Here is an 18,880-nt window from a genome sequence, read left to right as displayed (position 1 = left end):
AAAAACCTGCAAAAGCAACTTAGAACTGGTAAAACTTGATTGTTGTTTCATGGCGTAGAAATATTGTCGTTAATCATCTCTAGTATCGTATCCGTCCGGAGAGTCTGAAGAGAACCAAGACCTAGTGACTTACAACTCTCAAACATTCCTGTGTGCGAGTAATTGCAGAGATGGATGGGACCTACAGTTTATATGCCGAATCCGAACGGCTAATTTAAGAAAGGACTTTTTCATTACAAGAATTACTCTTGGAGACTTTGTCAATTCCTCGCAAACGGCAGTACCCGTGAATAAAGCTTTAGGTGGCATAGGCAGGGATAGAACCCAAGACCCAAGACCTCTGGCATGACAGTCCAACGCGCTTTTTTTTTATATTCATTTGTATTAATTCAATCTTAAACCTATCTTAAAGCTAGACACAAATTCATAAAACAAGCGTTATTAACCATAACTTACAACTAACTTACTGGTCACATACGGACACTCTAAGTTAAACTTTAGCACTTAATACTAATGCGTTTCGGCCCTAAGATCTATTTTCCTTCAATTAAATTTTACTTATTTTTGTATTAATTAGAAAATTTGAAAAAATACTAATATCAATATCCTTTTTTTATTTTTGCTTAAAACTACTTAAGTAAGGTCCTTAATACAAAACTTAAAGCTAACTTAAACAACCTTTTCTACCTATAAACTACTTAAAACTGGAACAACCACAGCAGCAAATCTAAGTATCTAACATTTTTTGTTTTTCATATTTTTTTTATTTTGTATTTATTACTGTGCAACTATGCCTATTTTACTTAAAACGAAACCCTAAAACTTGAAAACAAGTATGTTAGCCGGCTGAGGCTTAAAACCCCATCCCGACTACCCACAAAACTGGTTCTCCTGATTCACCCTATCAGTTCGGTCCCGTTCGGACACAGCCAAAATACCGAAGGAGCTCTACTTCGCCTTGTGCATGCCGTGACGTCAAGATTGTACATGAGTCGCATTCCCTTGGTTCTTTATCAAACGTGGTAGATTAGTGGAGCTGCCAATCTATCCTGTATCAGACCGAATCTATCTAAGAAGAGAAATGCCTCTGGTGGTATGAAGCCGCTCAAGAGTGCATTCTCTAAATACTCGTCGTTCGGATAGAATGGTCCGAAAATTAAATTGTTGGTCGAAGACATAGCTCTTGCAATGTGACCTCGAACGAGTTTTAACACGACATTGTCAATTCTGTTGATTCGAGCCCCGTTGTACAGGACCTCGTTGGAATAGTAATGCACGTAAGAAGATTCTGTTGTTCGATATAAGCCAGTACAGCGTCGTAAACACTGCCGCTCGAACAATCGAAACTTCTCCATCTGAGAAGGGGCAACGTTGAACCACACCGGACAACCATAAACGATCATTGGCCGTATAAGGGCCATGTAGCAAATTACCTTCACTCTGGGGTCAAGTCGACTGCTGTAAAAGAGCCGTTTCGTCAGAGCGAAGGCTCCTCTGGCCCTGGTAGAGCAGCATTTATATGTCTGTCAAAATATAAATACTGATCTAACCAGATACCGAGGTACTTGACTACACTTTTGCTCGCTAATGGCGATGACTATCTTGCGATAATTCTTGCACGAATCGGCGAATTCACCGCTCACTGTTGAAGACCATTTTTTATTAAGAATGTTGTGGTAGAAGTTACGTTGCCACTTTTGACAACAACCTTTCTACCATTAAGCATATCATAAAGTATATAGAACAATAGCTTGCTTATGCCAAACGTGCTCAGTTTTAGGCAATGGCGGATCCAGGGGGGGGGGGGGGTCGTAGGGATCATGCTGGACAACAGTGTTCTAAATAATTTGATAACTAAAGTTGTCATTTTAGCAATTAAAGAACATTTTTAAGCAGTGAGTAAAAACTCATCTAAGTGTGTGACCCCCCCTGATGAAAAGTCTGGATCCGCCCTTGGTTTTAGGTAAGGACCCTCTAACCATACGGTGTCAAATGCCTTTTCCAAATCAACCAGAACAGCACCATCAAAAACGAGTTTAGACGCAGCATGAATTGTGTCATGACCTGCCTTGAACCCGAACTGTTTATCCGGAATTATTTTGTTGTCCGCAGCCCACTTAGTCAGAGCCCTATTGATGATCTTTTCAAAAACTTTCGACCGAAGATTTGACGGGTTGGAGTTGTCCTTTCCCTTTTTCGGGAGAGGATGAACCACAGCGGTCTTCCAATGCACTGGATAATATGCATTATTCAGTGCATTGTTGAAGAGTGTGGTGTAAATGTCAATTGCTTCCGTCAGTAAATGTCTTAGTACAACGTTGGATATACCATCGACACCTGCTGACTTTTTGTTTTTTATTGAGTTGAAGCTCCACCTTCGTCACTAACAAGGGACTTGGTCCCGTTTGCTCGGCGATTATGGCATTTGCCAAGGAATCGTCATTGAACCGCATGAAACCGCGGTTCTCAGATCGCCAATGTGTGATATCATTACGGAGGTAAAAGTGATAAAGTAGGGCTCTGTTTTCCTGGTCGTGGTGGGGCGAATGCTAACATTCACCTTGTACACTTGCTGGAAAGGAGCTCCCACCGCCTTCACTTTTTCCTTCGGATCTTCAATTATGTAAAAGTCATCGTCAAAGATGGCTTCGTCTGGATCTATTTGCGCTGTCATGAGTACGTCCCTGTTCTCTTTAGTTCTTTGGAGTTTAAGACTAGTAAGGTCATCATTGTTCTTTTTCTTGAATATCTTGTTGATTTTAGTGAACATACTAGTTTCATTGGAATTAACTGACTGGATCTTGCGATACCAGTACTTCAACTCCACGCGTTTGTTCGAAATCTCTATTACAGCAGCCAGTCCGCAGTGATCACTGTCGTACTCGACTGTCTGTAAGCAGTTTCGAGAGTGATTACTCACTTTGTCTGTAACTATCAGTCTTGTGTCGTACAGCAAAATATCCAGAAAGGAGCTGCTTCTTGGATACGATGGCTTTTTAGTAGCCAGCAGGTCGACGCCATATTCAACGCTGTAAAGATTCATCAAATTAAAGAGATGGTTACCTCTTGGATTACTATGTTGATTTCCCCAATCTTCATGTTTTGCGTTAAAACCACCCGCCAAGATGAAATAGTTTCCTTCCAAGCTCAGTTTCAGTTCCTTAAAAAGAATCTCGAGTTCTGAAGCAAAGTAAGTAACCTGCGGAGCTCCAGCCGCATAATCCGCAATCATATACATCCTTGAGTGAGAGAGATGCATACAACGCAAACTTCTAGAGTCTTGAGCTTTCGCAATTCATTGTTGTACATGACTTTATAATTAATGCCTTTTCGTAGAGAGAAATGTATGCGGTCGGAAAAAACTTTCGATCGAACGGTTTTATCGGTTAATGATATACGAATCATAAAAAAACCTTTGATGTGTATCCACGCATGTATTTGAAAAGTAGATTTGCCAAAACAAAATAGTTTTAACTTACAAGCATTAGTGAAAGACCCATGGATAGTGCAGCAGCGTTTTTAGAAGCCTAAATATACGAAGATTGAGCATTCCATATTAATGAAGAAGAAAGAAGATTTTTGAGAAATATATGAAATATTTTTCAACTCTCTGATGCAGAGGAATTCTTGTTTACGAACTTTTATTGGAATTGACTTAATTATTAATTTTAATGTGTTTTAAATTAAATTAATGCCTTTTGTTGTGAAGTATACGTATCAGCATTGCGTGGTAATTCTTATGATTCCCCATTGGTGCAGTGAATGTTTTCGAAAGTTTTTACACATTCGAGGAAACCTTGTATTCTAAATGGAAATCCTTGGATACGTACGTACGTTCGCGGCACGTTTTCCTCGTCCAAAGCTCAAGAACCAGTTAGGATATCGACTTCAAATAAATTTTGTTATGCAGATAAAAATACAGAAAGATGCAGAAAGTGTCAAGCAAAAGCACAGCAGGTAACAACTAGATGTTAACACTACAAGAGCCAGAAGTCGACTGTGGGAAAAATCTAATTGACAGTTTTTTAAGAAAAAATAAAAACCTAAGAAAAATTACAAAGAGTTCGTAAAAATTGATTCCGACTCAAATATTTTTTCAAAAATTTAATTTCATTTATAAAAAATATTGTTTTCAACATTCAATAATTTTTGTATGCAAATCTAACGTCATTTTTTCATAAGAAATTAAAATTACAAAAAAAGTACGCAAAATTGGTAAAAATGTATGTTTGGTTCTCGATATCTCATGAGCAATAGAAGATATTGACTACAAAGTAATTTTACTAACTAAATTTGTATTTGTGTATATTAGAAATAAAAACTTTTAAGAAATGCTGTTTAAAAATGGTAAACTTTTATTTTCAACTAAAATCTCGTTAACAGAGATATGTTCTGAAATAAAACTATTTAATCATATGCAAAATATTGTTTGTTATGTTCAATTTGCTTAGAATAATTTAAATGACAACTTTTATAACAAAACACAAAAACCTACAAACTTTTTAAGCAAGACAAATCGAGAGACGGGTTGAGAAGATATCAGTGTGGTTCGCATCGCAACAAAAATCCTGCAAGGTTTCCAAATTAATGTTGACAAAATAATCCTGCCAGTAATGTCATAAATGTATATTTTGTCCTTTACATTAATATTTACAGTGAAAATCGATATCTTCAACCAGTTTGCGTCGTCGTTCTACTGGGTGGTTGGTTGTTTGGCCATCATGGTTTGTGTCAACATTATATATGCCAGTCATCTTTAGAATTTCAAATCAACAAGACAGGCTTATAATGAGCATTCTATTCAAAACTCTTGAACATTCCTTCATATACTCGTACATACATACGTAAATATAACCTTTTCTTTACTTAACGTCAGTTGAAGTTGAAGCCATAGTGTTTTTCAAGTGCATATTAGGTTGGATTTCATGGTGAAACTCATTTGTAATATTTTGCACTAAGAAAAATCTCTGACTCTAATTAGTTATCAAAGCCCTTATTCGTCAAAAACTTTCATGTTAGGGTAGTAATCCTATAACAAGCTTAATTTTTTTGATAAAATATAACCGACATTTGTACCTAGCTTCAACATCGCCATAATATTGCATATCGATATTTGTATAATCCATGTTCTATGGCGCGTTTTGACCTTCAAATAATTCTCTCATGATACTGGAACTTCTAAGAATGATCATCAGTTGAGTTCAAATTGAAAAAGTGTCAAAATTAACATTGTGACGAATCGAGCTGATTACACCTTAACTTTAGGCTGTTAACAAATACCAACAACTTATTTGATTAACTTTTTATTATTTTGCGATGGTTTTTAAGTTTGTATTTCTCTGAGTGTAAGGACACATATATCTGTTTGAAATCCATTTAATCCTTGACATCGATTCTACAATGTTGCTGACACCAACAACACCACAATCATCATCATCTTTATCTGTCTGGCATATCCCAATAGAAGAAACATAACATCCTGCCACTTATATGATTGATTTCAATGGCGCCTAAGTGCATATACTATATGTACGTATATAATGTGTTTATTAATATATACTACAAAATGCTTGAGCATCTGTGTTTTGTATACATATTCCTTCACCATTTTGGCACATAATATTTTTTGTTTCTGTAACATTTCACACCCAAGACCCAACATTCTATTATTGGGTTGGTTAGAAACTTGGTTGTCTAGATCCTTAAAAGATCCAATAAATCAACACCCTTAACACAATCAACAGCAACCACCACATGTTGTATTATACTAAGACAGAAACATAGTTGCAACATAATCTCTAGTAAAGGTACATACATAACATATAAGGATGAATTTATAGCATAGGTACAGTTATTCATGAACTATGTGTTCACTCTTATCCCTAAACTGGTTGCTTATCCCAAACTCAAGAAACCAGTAAAAGGTGAAAGGTATGTGCGCTAGAAGTCCTAGAAGAAGAAAAAAAACAAGGACTATTGGCAAACAGGAAACACAAAATATAATATAGACTAGAGGTATACCAGCCATAGCCTCGTTTCCTGTGTACCAACGCTTCACAAATAAGGTTCGCAAGATAAAGTGCAACAACAAAAACAACAACAGTAAAAAAAAAACTTCGACAAAGAAAAACTGACATTAATCTTGGAACAGTTCCTGGCTGGTTTGGCTGGCACATCAGCGTGCTATGTTTGGCAGGATGTTTGTGCAAGAAATTGGACAGAACTGAGAAGAAAAATAAAAATGGTTCACTCTCAAAACTTGGTTATATAGTGTCGAATGTTGATATCGTGTTGGTTGGACTAAAAAGTATAACATAGAGGTAAGAGTTAAAGTTTGGAAAACCATATAGTACAAAACGCTGGGCAATTAGCCTTAAAAATTGCAAGGACACGTTTTACCAGAGACTAAAAGACCATATGAGCATATAGAAGAATGGTATATTGAATGGATTTTCTATTTCACCCATCAGCACAGAATGGTGCTGGGAAAAAGTTTAGTTTCAAAAATTATAATTTCGACAACCAAAACATGCATAGTAAATGGCAACCTTTTGTACATCGAAAGATAAAGTGAACGCGTTCTTTAAATTAAACTTATGCATTTAAGATTAAGTCCTTATAAAAAAAAGTCTCTTAACCTTCATTATCGAATAGTATCATACGAATGTTCCAAAAAGAAACCACCCAGTTCGGTGACCTGATATAGATCCTGAAACCTTAAAAGTCAGTGGGTGATCCCTAGACGGACAAAGGGCCTCAACTACTTCGTATACGGTTACCGGCGATATGTTTCTTAATCTCGACGATTTCTCATCGACTGTTCTTCGAAATGTACTTCTCGGTATTTGGGCTCTTCTACCTCCTTGATTGAGTGGATTCCAGTCCAATGCTGTCATTACCCTTTCGAGACTTGAACATTCATGTAATAGTGTTAAAAGTTTCCTGACTCGTTATCCACAAACCAGTAAGATTTTTAGTAGACAACTATTAATTAAAGTCTGCAGTTTCCTGGTACAGTTTGCTATAACTAGTATTGCTAGAAAAAATAAAAAGCTGTGTGTTTTGTGGACTTAAAAACTGCATTGGACACGGTGAATAGGCAATATAATTTATTATCTGACATTTATTGGAGTTTCAACAAAGTTTTTATTATTATACTTGAAATTTCTGGCGTCAGCAGTTGTATGGGATGGTTCTAAGCTTGCAGAATGGTTTGATACGTCTGCAGGTGTACCAAAGGGTTGCGTTTTGGGTCCAATTCTGTTTGCCTTATACATTGATGATTTGTAGGTGATATTCTACCGGGGGCGTACATTTTGCTTTAGATCTCATGAAGGTTGTTGATACCAGATAATCCCTTTTCGATTTAACTTCAAAAAAATTGATTACAAACGTACTTTAAGACATGGGATCATCTCATTAACATATTAAAAGCGCAAATCTTGATCTTCGAAAATCTACAGAAAGGAAGATCACGGAAAGAACCAGAACTTTCTCTCGAATCGACCTAAGGTGCTTTCATCCGCTTTTGTCTGAGTCCATGCTTTTGCAACGTACAGCAGCACGGAGATGATTAGGTCTTATATAGCGACACTTCAGTTGCTCTAAAGAAGGATTTCCCAGTTTTTTTAGCCCAAAGAAACATCGGTTAACACGAGTAATTCTTAGTCTGATCTCAGCGCCGGCGTTGTTCTCTGCGTTTATAGCGGAGCCTAGTTTACGTCTCTCGATTGTGACGTTTTGACCGAGACTTCGGTGTTGATGACATAATATACTTTGTGTTGCCTTCTTGTACATTTAAACCCATATTTTGCCTCAATACCAACAAAAGCCAGATTGATATCACGCTGAGTTCTTCCGATTACGACAATTTCGTCAGCATATGCCAGCAATTGGAACTACTTTTGAAATAAATTTCTTCTAGTGTTGACGTGGGAGCTCTGTAATATTCTTTCAAGGACGATGTTAAGGAAATAGCACGACAGCGCATCATCATATCCGAAGTTTTTCTCAGCATCAAAAGGTTGGATTAAGTTGTTTCCAAAATGTATGGAGCAGGGAGAATTCTTCATAATCAACCAGCAAAAATGGGCTAGTTTGGCAAGGATGCCAACTTGTTTAGTGTCAATTGTTGCCTCAGAGTGTTGTCTTACGCGATTCTTAGACAATCATCACTACTGAAGCTCAAATGCTTCCCTATTGGAATAGCACTTCAACATGTTTTCTTAGGTTGGGAACTTAACAATCATTTAAGTTTCTCACCCTTCTGTAAAGCTCTCAAAGACACCTTGTGCTCCTACGAACTCCAGCTTGCTGTTTGCAACAACAACGAAATGTACAAAGAATACAAATTTTGAAATCTCTTTTATCTTAAATTCTGTGCAATTGCAGAGTTCGTAATCACTGAATTAATTTTTAACTTTTCATAGGAAGTTATCGACGTTTCAAGTTGAGTAGAGTCAAAAAAAAAAAAAATCCATAGCTCCAAAACCATAGCAGTTTAAAAAACTAAATATCTTACATACCAAAATGCTAGGGACTTGAACTAAATTTAATATTATAATACTGTAACGTGATACCAAACAATTTTTGGAAAAAAATCCAATTAAATGTTTTTTTTTTATAAATCAGCAAAACTGAAAAAAAAAATATTTGTCACCTCGAAAATCTTACGAACAAAAAATGATTTTATCTCCAAAATAATTTTGTGCTACGCAGATTAACTTTTTAACATCATGTAAAATTGTGAGAAAAATCGAACTGACGTTTTAAAAAAAAGACCTGAAAAAAAACTTAATAAAAGTTGGTAAAAATTGATTTTCGACTTAAATATCTTTCCAAAAGTTAGAGAAATAATAATGAATAACTTTTCGAAACTTTGAGACATTGGCCTTAGTAAAATTAGTTGAAAGCAATAATCTCAATTTTTTAAAAAAATATATAAGAGCCGAAATTCAATTTTTATAGACTTTTAGCAATGCTTTTTAAGGTTTTTATTTTTTATAAAAAAAATCTGTCAATGAGATTTTTCTTAAAATTTCACGAGATGTCAAAAACTTTATTACTCGTTGCATAAACAAAATATTCAAGGTCATAAATATTTTTGTTCAGTTTTTTTTTTGATTTATAAAAATTACTGTTAATTGGAATTTTTTCTAAAAATATACTTGTTTTCTATCACGTTACAATAAAAAATACAAAATTTATTTGAAGTCTCAAGCGTTATAAGTTTGTGAGATATTTAGGGTGTACCAAAATTGTCATCTTTTTTACTTGTGACAGATAGGAACTATCTGGCAAGTTTTGCAACCGTGCAACATTTCGAACTCGATATATTAATCAAACATGATATTACGATGGTAGAGAAGTCGAAAAAAGTTTGTCCCACGATTCCATCCGTCTGTCCTGTCTTTATGTCCACGCTCCTACAGCCTAAACCATTGGGTCGATCGAGTTCAAACCTATAAGTAAAGGTTTTTAGCAGATTCGCATTAGGCTTTTTTAATTTTTTTTTAAGATGAAAACTAACAGTATATATTCTTGGTCAAACAACGAAAATTCGAATTTTCTCAAAAACAAACCGATAGATTTTTTTTAATTTTCTCCAACATTTTTTTTTTTAACTTGGCTCCTTTTAATAAGAATAACATATTTTTGTGTTGCTTAGGAAAGGTTCCGCTCATAGAACCATCATTTTGTTTTTTTTTTAATTTTCTCAGCAACTTATGAACCGATTTAAATATTTTTTTAAAACAAGGTCTTATATTGCCTTAACAATACATATTTGACTATCAAAAGTGTAATTTTTTTAGAAATCAAAGTGAATTTTTTTTCAAAATTCTATATCTCAAAAACCGGTCAACATTTTCTTACTACATTCAAATGAAGAGTGTACATTTACAATCACTAAACAACTGCAACAAAAAATATTTTTAGAGCGAAATTGAAAAAAAATATTAATTCATTTAAAAAAACACTAACGATTTTCGAAATTTTTTTTTGAAAAATCAAAAGTTTTATGATCTATAAAATGACATTTAAATTTTTGGATACAAACTTATTTTTCAAGTTAAATTTTTACCGAAAGAGCGTATTATTTTGACAAAATTTTGATTACACTCCTACATTTCTATATTTTATCTAAATTAATGCATTTGGTACATATTTATGTATTTTTATAACTATAAAAATTGTAAATACCAACGATGGCCATCCGTGTAGCGTCACTGTACCGGATTAACAAATATGATAAATATATCATCAACAATCTATTTTAAAGTGTCAATTAGGAAGTATTATCTTGGTAACTTTTTTTTATATATTATTTTCAAATATTATTCTTTAGGAAAAAGGTTATTTCCACATATTTTACTTGTCTTCGCCTATATAAAAGAATAAATACTTAGTACAAGTTAAAGAAACCGTCCAAAAAGAGTATGTATATGTATATGTATTTTCTATTAGAGTCACTTTTTCAATTTTTACACATTATACCTATATAGGTATTACGTACAACCTCTACAACTTCTGCTTTCGTGTCATTTGTAACTAAAATCCAAAACGCACAAGAGCCTGACTATAAACAACAAATGAACAGCAATTTCTTTTACCTGTTTCTATGTTTGTTTTTTTTTTTTAAACTTTAACGAAAAAAAATAAACTGAACGTAATAACTCCATGTTTGTGCCTAAAACTTGTAGGAAACAAGGAATGTGATTGGATTGTAGTAAGTACCTTCTATCTACCAAAAACATTCCTTCATTATCATCATAAACATGAATCTATCTGCATAAAGGTGGGCACGCCAATTAACTATTCTCTATTCGTTTTAGACCCCTACCTAACTACACAACCAATAGGCGATCGCTTTACAATTTAAACATACATGTTCTGCCTCTTTCTTATCTTCAGATAATTCATTTTCCATCCTGGTTCTTCTCATAAGAAATTAAAATAAAGCTAGCCAAAGGAAAAAGCTTTGAACAAAATAGTTGAATACACAAACAATTCTTTTCTTTAGGTAGTCTTACGAGTATTTTTAATTTTCAGGATCAGTTGTCCTAGGATGAGTTGTGTCTTGGGATGAAACTAGCATACCGACAAAAAATTGTGTGTTGTCGATAAGTTCATTCAAATAAACAAACCATTTCCCTTAACATAATCATATTTTTATTATAATTAAAAGTTAAGGTCTTCCAACAAAATATAAATTAATAAAATAATGAAATTCTCTTTATTTTAAAACCTTTTTTGCTAAAATAAACTCCGTATTAGAATATATACTAAGATGATTCGTCCAGACTTAATTTCTATTTAATCACTAGACAACTGCATAACAAAAATATTTTTAGGAGAAAATGGAAAATTTGTATACAGGGTGTCCCGTAAGCAATGGATAACCCTGAAATGCCGCATAGCAGACTTTATGACCGTCCTGAAAACTGATACAATAAGTTCTATCCCAACCCCAAGAAAAGTTATATGCGTTATTTTGTTCAATGCATTACTTTTTACATTTTTGAATACCACCACTACAAGTGAATGAGTTCCATAATTTTTTTTTGCAGGAATATTTTACATTACTTGTGACAACACATAAGTAGGAGAAAATTAATATAACTGTTGGACTTCTTAGAGAAGAAAATTATTTAACATTGAATTTCATACAAAATGCGAAAACAAATAATTTTTGAAAAAGTTAAATCATAGCTGGTTTAAAAAAAATCGATGAATACCTGAGTGGCCAACTGTTTTCAAATTGGTATTACTTATTATTATATCTAGAGTCAAAAGTAAGTTATTGGTAAAAATCTGAAATACTAGAGTAAATTTAGCAAAAACAAAAGTTTTCAAAATTAGAACGGTAAACGTGAAAATACTACCAAGCGTTGAACGTTTCTACGATGTTGTCCTAATGATAAATCCAAGCTTTCAACTTCTAGGGCCGAATGCATTATTGATAAAAATTTCAAAAAAGTGCAAAAAACGGTTACATTTTCGAGCTTGTTTTGAATTTTACCTGTTCTATTGGGCTTTAACAAACCCATCAAATATTTTGTTGGTTGCTATTAGTTTATTTGTTATTTTCTGTCTTCTGATTCAATTTGAATTGGGTTTTTTTAATAGTAAATTGTAAGATCCTGAGAAAGTGAGAACGCATAAAATCGTAAGTTTTTTAAATTTTGAATTAAAGTTTTTGTAATTTGATCTTAATTCATAAGATTTAGACCACGAAAAACACTTATTTATAACGTTTTTATTGTTCATTCTTTAGAAAAATTAACGGTCTAAGAAGCTGTTTTCCTGAACCTACTTTTTGATAATTAAGACGTTTGATTGAACTTTTTCGATGCCACGTATTCTGTATTCTGCATAAGAATATGCAAACATGCATTTCATTTATGGAGAGTGCAAAGGCAACGCAACGAAGCTGCGACTCTATATAGGGAAAGGTACCCTAACGCACGTCACCCGAATTATCGAGTGCTTATTAGAGTCCATATAGCTGTTTCTCGGAAAGAAGGCTGCATGGTAGTGGTGTTGGTGGTGCTGGCGTGGGACGACCCCTCGAGGAGATACCGAAGACTTAGTGCTTGCGGAACTTGACCGAGATCCTACAGTCGACATTTAAAAGACATGGCTACACTAATCTCCATAATCTTCACTTCTGGGAACTACAAAACCCAAACATCATGAGAGAAGACAGGTCCCAGTACCAATTCAAAATAAACTATTGCACTGGGATTCTCAATGGGAATATAATTGGACCCTTTGAGTTGCCGGGGATTTTAACTGGCCAAGGTTATTTCCTCCAATGATCTCCCAACCTTGCTGGAAGAAGTGCCTCAAGAACTAAAGGAATCCCATTGGCTTCAAAATGATGGTTGTCCAGCACACTATGCTGTGCCTGAGCGGGCATATTTAAATGCCAGATATCCAGGCAGATGGATAGGACTTTTGAGACCAATTTGATGGCCACCTCGTTCACCAGACCTAAATCCACTTGATTTTTTTATTGGGGATGCATTAAGGAAATTGTATACAGCAAGCCGATCAGGTCTTTAGAGGAGCTAAAAAATAGTGTGGAGGCAGCTGCATTACAAATTTCTGAGCAAAACCTTGCACGTTCACTAAAGCGTTCATTTATTCGGATGTGCAGAACCTGTATAAGAGTGGGTGGAAAACAGTTAAAGCATTTGCTTGAAAAAAAAAAACTAAAAATTATCTATTTTTTTTTTGTTTTCTAACTATGTCATCATGTGATTAAAAGCTGGATCAAAAACTTTTTGTTTAGATACTATAACAAATAAAATAATAGTAGCCAACAAAATATTTGATGGGTTTGTTAAAGCCTAATAGACCAAGTAAAATTCAAGACAAGCTCGATAATAAAACCTAACCTAACCTAACATCGTAGAAACGTTCAACGATTGGTATTATTTTCACGTTTACTGTGCTAATTTTGAAAACTTTTGTTTTTGCTAAATTAACTCTAGTATTTCAGATTTTTACCAATAACTTGCTTTTGACTCTAGGTATAATAATAAGTAATACCAATTTGAAAACAGTTGGCCACTCAGGTATTTATCCATTTTTTTAAACCAGCTATGATTTATCTTTTTCAAAAATTATTTGTTTTCGCATTTTGCATTGAAATTCAATGTTAAATAATTTTCTTCTCTAAGAAGTCCAACAGTTATATTAATTTTCTCCTACTTATGTGTTGGCACAAGTAATGTAAAATATTCCTGCAAAAAAAAATTATGGAACTCATTCACTTGTAGTGGTGGTATTCAAAAATGTAAAAAGTAATGCATTGAACAAAATAACGCATATAACTTTTTTTGTGGTTGGGATAGAACTTTTTCTATCAGTTTTCAGAACGGTCATAAAGTCTACTATGCGGCGTTTCAGGGTTATCCATTACTTACGGGGCACCCTGTATACAAAAATGAATTTAAATTAACGATTTTCAAACAATGAAATTGAAAAATGGAAGTTTTTTTTTGACAAATCAAATGGCATTTATATCTTTAAAGACAAACTTATTTTACAGGTATATTTTTAAATCTTATATAGGTACTTTTATAAAGAGACTCTTTGCATTAAGGAGCAAGTTCGTGCGATCCAGTCGTGAATTTTATTTTAAACTGCTATGGAGCAAAAAACCACCCACAAGCCTTTTCTGCTTTTTTCTGCACCCTGTATAAAAAAATTTATTTGAAGTTGATAAAAAAATGTCGCGAGACGGTACGGATTTATGTTCGGTTTTCGATATCTCGTGAATAATAGAAGACTTAACTTCAAATTCTTTCATTCATCCAATTTTTATTTGCCTATGTAAGAATCTCGTTAACAAAAAAAGAATTTGAAATACAACGATGTTGGTTATTTTTTAATTTTTAAAAATAATTTGTCTGATAAATTTTCTAACAAAACACGAAAACATACAAACTTTTCCAACAAGACAAATCGACAGACTGGATGGGAAGTTAACAGTGTGGGTCGCATCCCAGCCTTTTTTTTATTTTTTATTTCAATGAATGGTTAGTATAACATTGAAATGTTTTTCGAAAATTGAAAACTTCATAGAATATTTCATTCTACAGTAAATTACATTAATTTGTAATTTTTGTAACTGATGAAATTGAAAAAAAAATCTACGTTGCATTCATGAACTGATTCAAAGCTCAAAAATTTCATTCGGTTGTTTTAGATTACTTTAGATGGAACGATATGAACCCTTACACACTTTGAAATCATATAATCAATTTTTAAACAAGGAATAGAATAGCAAAATATTTGTACAAAGCTTCACCATACTCTCTTTAGTCCTTCGATTTCTAGCTGCTATTGTAATGTGTTTCATGTTTTGTATACTTTTACAATGTACATATGATTTTGTTCTTATTCAAATTTGCATTCGGTTATGCTTATCCAACAGATCATTCTGTTTTTTAAGGGGGGAGGGGATTGAATAATGCGCAATGAAAATTTTATGACTGGATTTTATTACATCTGTCTATCGAACGCAAACCAACCAAAAAATGGAGAAATTGTGGCTCTGGCTGCCTGCCTACAGGAATGCGAAAGCGTATATGTGCTGCCGCCACCGCGCCGGCGGCCATACATATGAAATACAACATACGAGTATTTTATCGATGCAAAATAAGGACTTGCATAAAACAGAAATACCCGCTCGTATTTTATACTTAAACATACTTCAAAGATCCTTGTAGTATAATAGTCATCGTCGTCGTCGTCGTCGTCGATACAATTTATTCGCGTATTCAGATAAATTTTGCTTTATTATAGAGCAGGCGGCAGTGGAATTATTATAAAGGGACCCATTCGAGTATAGAGTATGTGCAAAAAGGACACTCTGCAAAGCAAAAGGACTCAGGCTTTATTACAGCGGCTCTAGAATATGGAAATGGATTGCAAAGATAATGCAGATAATTGTAATTTGCTGGCATATTGCAGTTGATAAATTTTAATTCTAATGTAGAATCCTGTAAAGTAATAATGCTCTGTAGAGTATTTCGCATGTAATTTGTGTTGTAACAAGTGTGAGCGAAACATGCAATCATTATTTGCAGGACATCTAATTTAAGATTGTCGTCCAGCTGAAGGACAAGCCTGGAATTAGAGTTTTTTTTTAATGTAGCGTAAAGGTATAGATTTTGTGTGGAGTCGATGTCAATTAGGCTTAATTTAAGGTTCTTGCAATCGAGGTGAGTTTCATTAACTTCCTATTACGGACCTATTCTTGGACATGAAAATGTTAACATTTCGCGGTATTTAAATGTTTCTAGTCCAAATCCAAAAAATCACTTTTTGAAATGTGGTTTTTGGGCTTTCAAAATTTGTTGGCTATTTTTCTGAGCAGCAGTTTAAGTAGTAATGACGATTCAATAATAAGCAAAAAACATTGGGTCGGGAAGAATGTTCTATGAATTAAGAATGAAGTTCCTAAAATATTTCGCAATAAAAAAGAGGTTGGGATTCGGACCACACTGATAACTTCCCATTTCGTCTGTCGAGTTGGGTTAAAAAAGTTGTCAATTAATTTATTTGAAGTCGATATCTTTACTAGTTCTTGTGCTATGGACGAACGAACGTACGAACGTAAGTAAATATGCACCCACACACATCTCCCTAAATAAATTTTATTTCGACTTTAGGTACCTTGAAACGTCGAGAAAGGTCAATATTTTTACTTCGACAAATCGGACCGATTACAATAACTTTTTAAGTGAAGTTAATATTAGGTCGGGAAGAATATTTTTTGAACAAAAAATGACATACAAATATGTCTAATATGCCAAACTTTAAAAAAAGAGGCTAGGATGTGACCTACACTGATTACTTCCCATTCTTGCCCGCCTGACGATATTTCCAAAAGTTTGCAAAATATCAATAAAAACATTTTGTGCAAATTTTAAGTCGTCTTTCTATCTTCGTTCTGAATTTGTACAAATGTATGTTTTTTGTTGTATATTTTTTTTTTTTTTGTATTTATTTATTATCATTAAGCATTTTAAAACATAGAGTCTTATTTTTAATACTTATTATGTTCAGATTTAAATTTTATCAAATTAAAAAGAGGAATCAAATTATTATGCTAAATTTACAATTTGCTTGAAGTTAAGAGAAAATTTATTTTTAGATAAATGGTCATGATGAAAAATTAAATAACATACATTTTTAAGAGATAGTGATCAATTCTATTTTTCTAAAAATTAATTCAAAATTCAAAACTATACTTACGATAACATAAGTTGGATTTCAATAACAAACCAATTTTTTGAACATTGGTGGCATTTTAAGAAAAATTTTATTTATAAAACAAAATGCAACAAATTTATAATGGAATGCAATAATCTGTAAGCACTAAGCAGGCTCCAAAAATTGAGGTTTTCAGAACAATTTTGCAGGTAACTTCGACAAGATTCAGCAATGTTGGGATGACTTGAAATTGAAAAACAAGTTTCAGAAATGCGATACTAAAAAGAACTTGAAAAATATAGTGATCGTGAAACCTACAAAAGAAACTTTACTTTTTTTAAATATTTTGTTTTGTATCTATAATAGCTTTAAATATAAACGACTACAAATACTGGAGGTTTTTTTGCCGTAAGGTTTTTTAGTTCTTGTTATCGATGTACTGCTTTGTTAGATCATTAAATAAATATCCTTCAAGCGAAACAAGTCGTTCTCTATAAATTCGCGTTGCAAAATTCCCCACATACGTCAACAATGTTGCAAAAGAACTGAAGTGTTTTTGAGCTGAGTGGTCGTGATAGAAGCATGGTGACTACGCTCGAAGTTGCTGATTTTAAAACTCTTTTGTCGACTGATGAGAATCACCATGCTTTCTATTAGAATAGTACGGAACCGTTTAAAAATCATCTTCTGGCATATTTCAACAAACTTTATGAAAATTCTTTGGTTTCAAACAATTTTAACAAAGCGGCTATATTCACAATCTCCAAAAAAAGAGACACCAATCAGCCAGAGAATTATAGAGTAATCGCGATTCTCAACTCGCTAAGAAATGGATTGAAAACAACAACCGACTCACCATGTTCCAGGCAGGATTTCGATCGGGTTTCTCAACGCAAGACCATGTATTCGCTCTGACGAGTATTGCCAGGAGATCGATTAAGCAGAAAAAGAAATTATATGCCTGTTTTGTGGATTTTAAAGTAGTCTTTGACAAGGTAAATAGAAATTTCTTGATTTACAAATTGTCATGCTCAGAAATTTCGCGTAAATTCTTAATGTTTTAATTCAACTTTCATCGACGGAACTAAATTTTTTGAATGGTTTTAAGCAATATCAGGTCGACTCCAAGGGTGTATATTACGCCCAAAATTATTCGCCTTGTTTATTGATGACGTTTGTGGTGAACTTTCGGGTGGAATACTCTTTGCCGGTATACAAATCAAAGTTTTGCTCTACGCCTACGATTTAGTTTTACTCGCTGACAATCCATCTACCTTTCAGCTGCAAATCAACAAACTTAATGAATTTTGTGAATCCTGGAGTATCTGCATCAATACTAACAAAGACAAAAATAATGATTTTTGAATCGCGTCAGAGAAGAAGACACGCAGAAGAAAACTGGTCCCTAACCAACGCGCCTGTTGATGTCGTTCATTATTTCAAATATCTTGGAGTTTTGCTGCCTTACAAACTTAATGTTTCGAAGCACGTGAAGAAAAAAGCAACAAAGCAAAAGTAGCTCTAAGCTTTATGTGGCCTAAGTTTTACTTGCTTACTTACTTAAGGTGGCGCTACAATCTTGTGTGAACTAGGGCCTCACCCAACAAACTTCTCCATCTAAATCGGTCGCTAGCTAGATGTCTCCAGTTTTGCGCTCAAAGTTGGGTCAGGTCATCTTCCACTTGTGCGCGTCACCTGATTCGCAGTCTTCCTCTACTGCGCTGTTCTGTGGGTGCGGATTCGAAGACTTTCCGAGCATTGGTTTCCATGTGCTCTACATGACCCAGCCATCTTAGTCGTTGGACTTTTACCTTTCTGGCTAATTCTACGTCGCTGTACAGCCCGTACAACTCGTGCTTCCATCTTCTTCTCCACTCCCCTTCGTTGCATACGGGACCGTAGATCACACGAAGATTTTTTCTTTCGAAGCGACCCAAGGTGCTTTCATCCGCTTTTGTCATGGTATATGCTTCTGCACCGTATAGCAGGACGGGGATGATAAGGGTCTTATATAGCAACACTTTGGTCCCTCAAGAGAGGACTTTACTCAATTGCTTTCTTAGTCCAAAGAAACAGCGGTTAGCAAGAGTTATTCTGCGTTTGATCTCAGCGCTGGTGTTGTTTTCTGGGTTTACAGCGGAGCCTAGGTAGA

Source organism: Eupeodes corollae, chromosome 1, assembly GCF_945859685.1.
Source record: "Eupeodes corollae chromosome 1, idEupCoro1.1, whole genome shotgun sequence".
Lineage (NCBI taxonomy): Eukaryota > Metazoa > Arthropoda > Insecta > Diptera > Syrphidae > Eupeodes > Eupeodes corollae.
Note: the sequence above shows the minus strand (reverse complement) of the source record.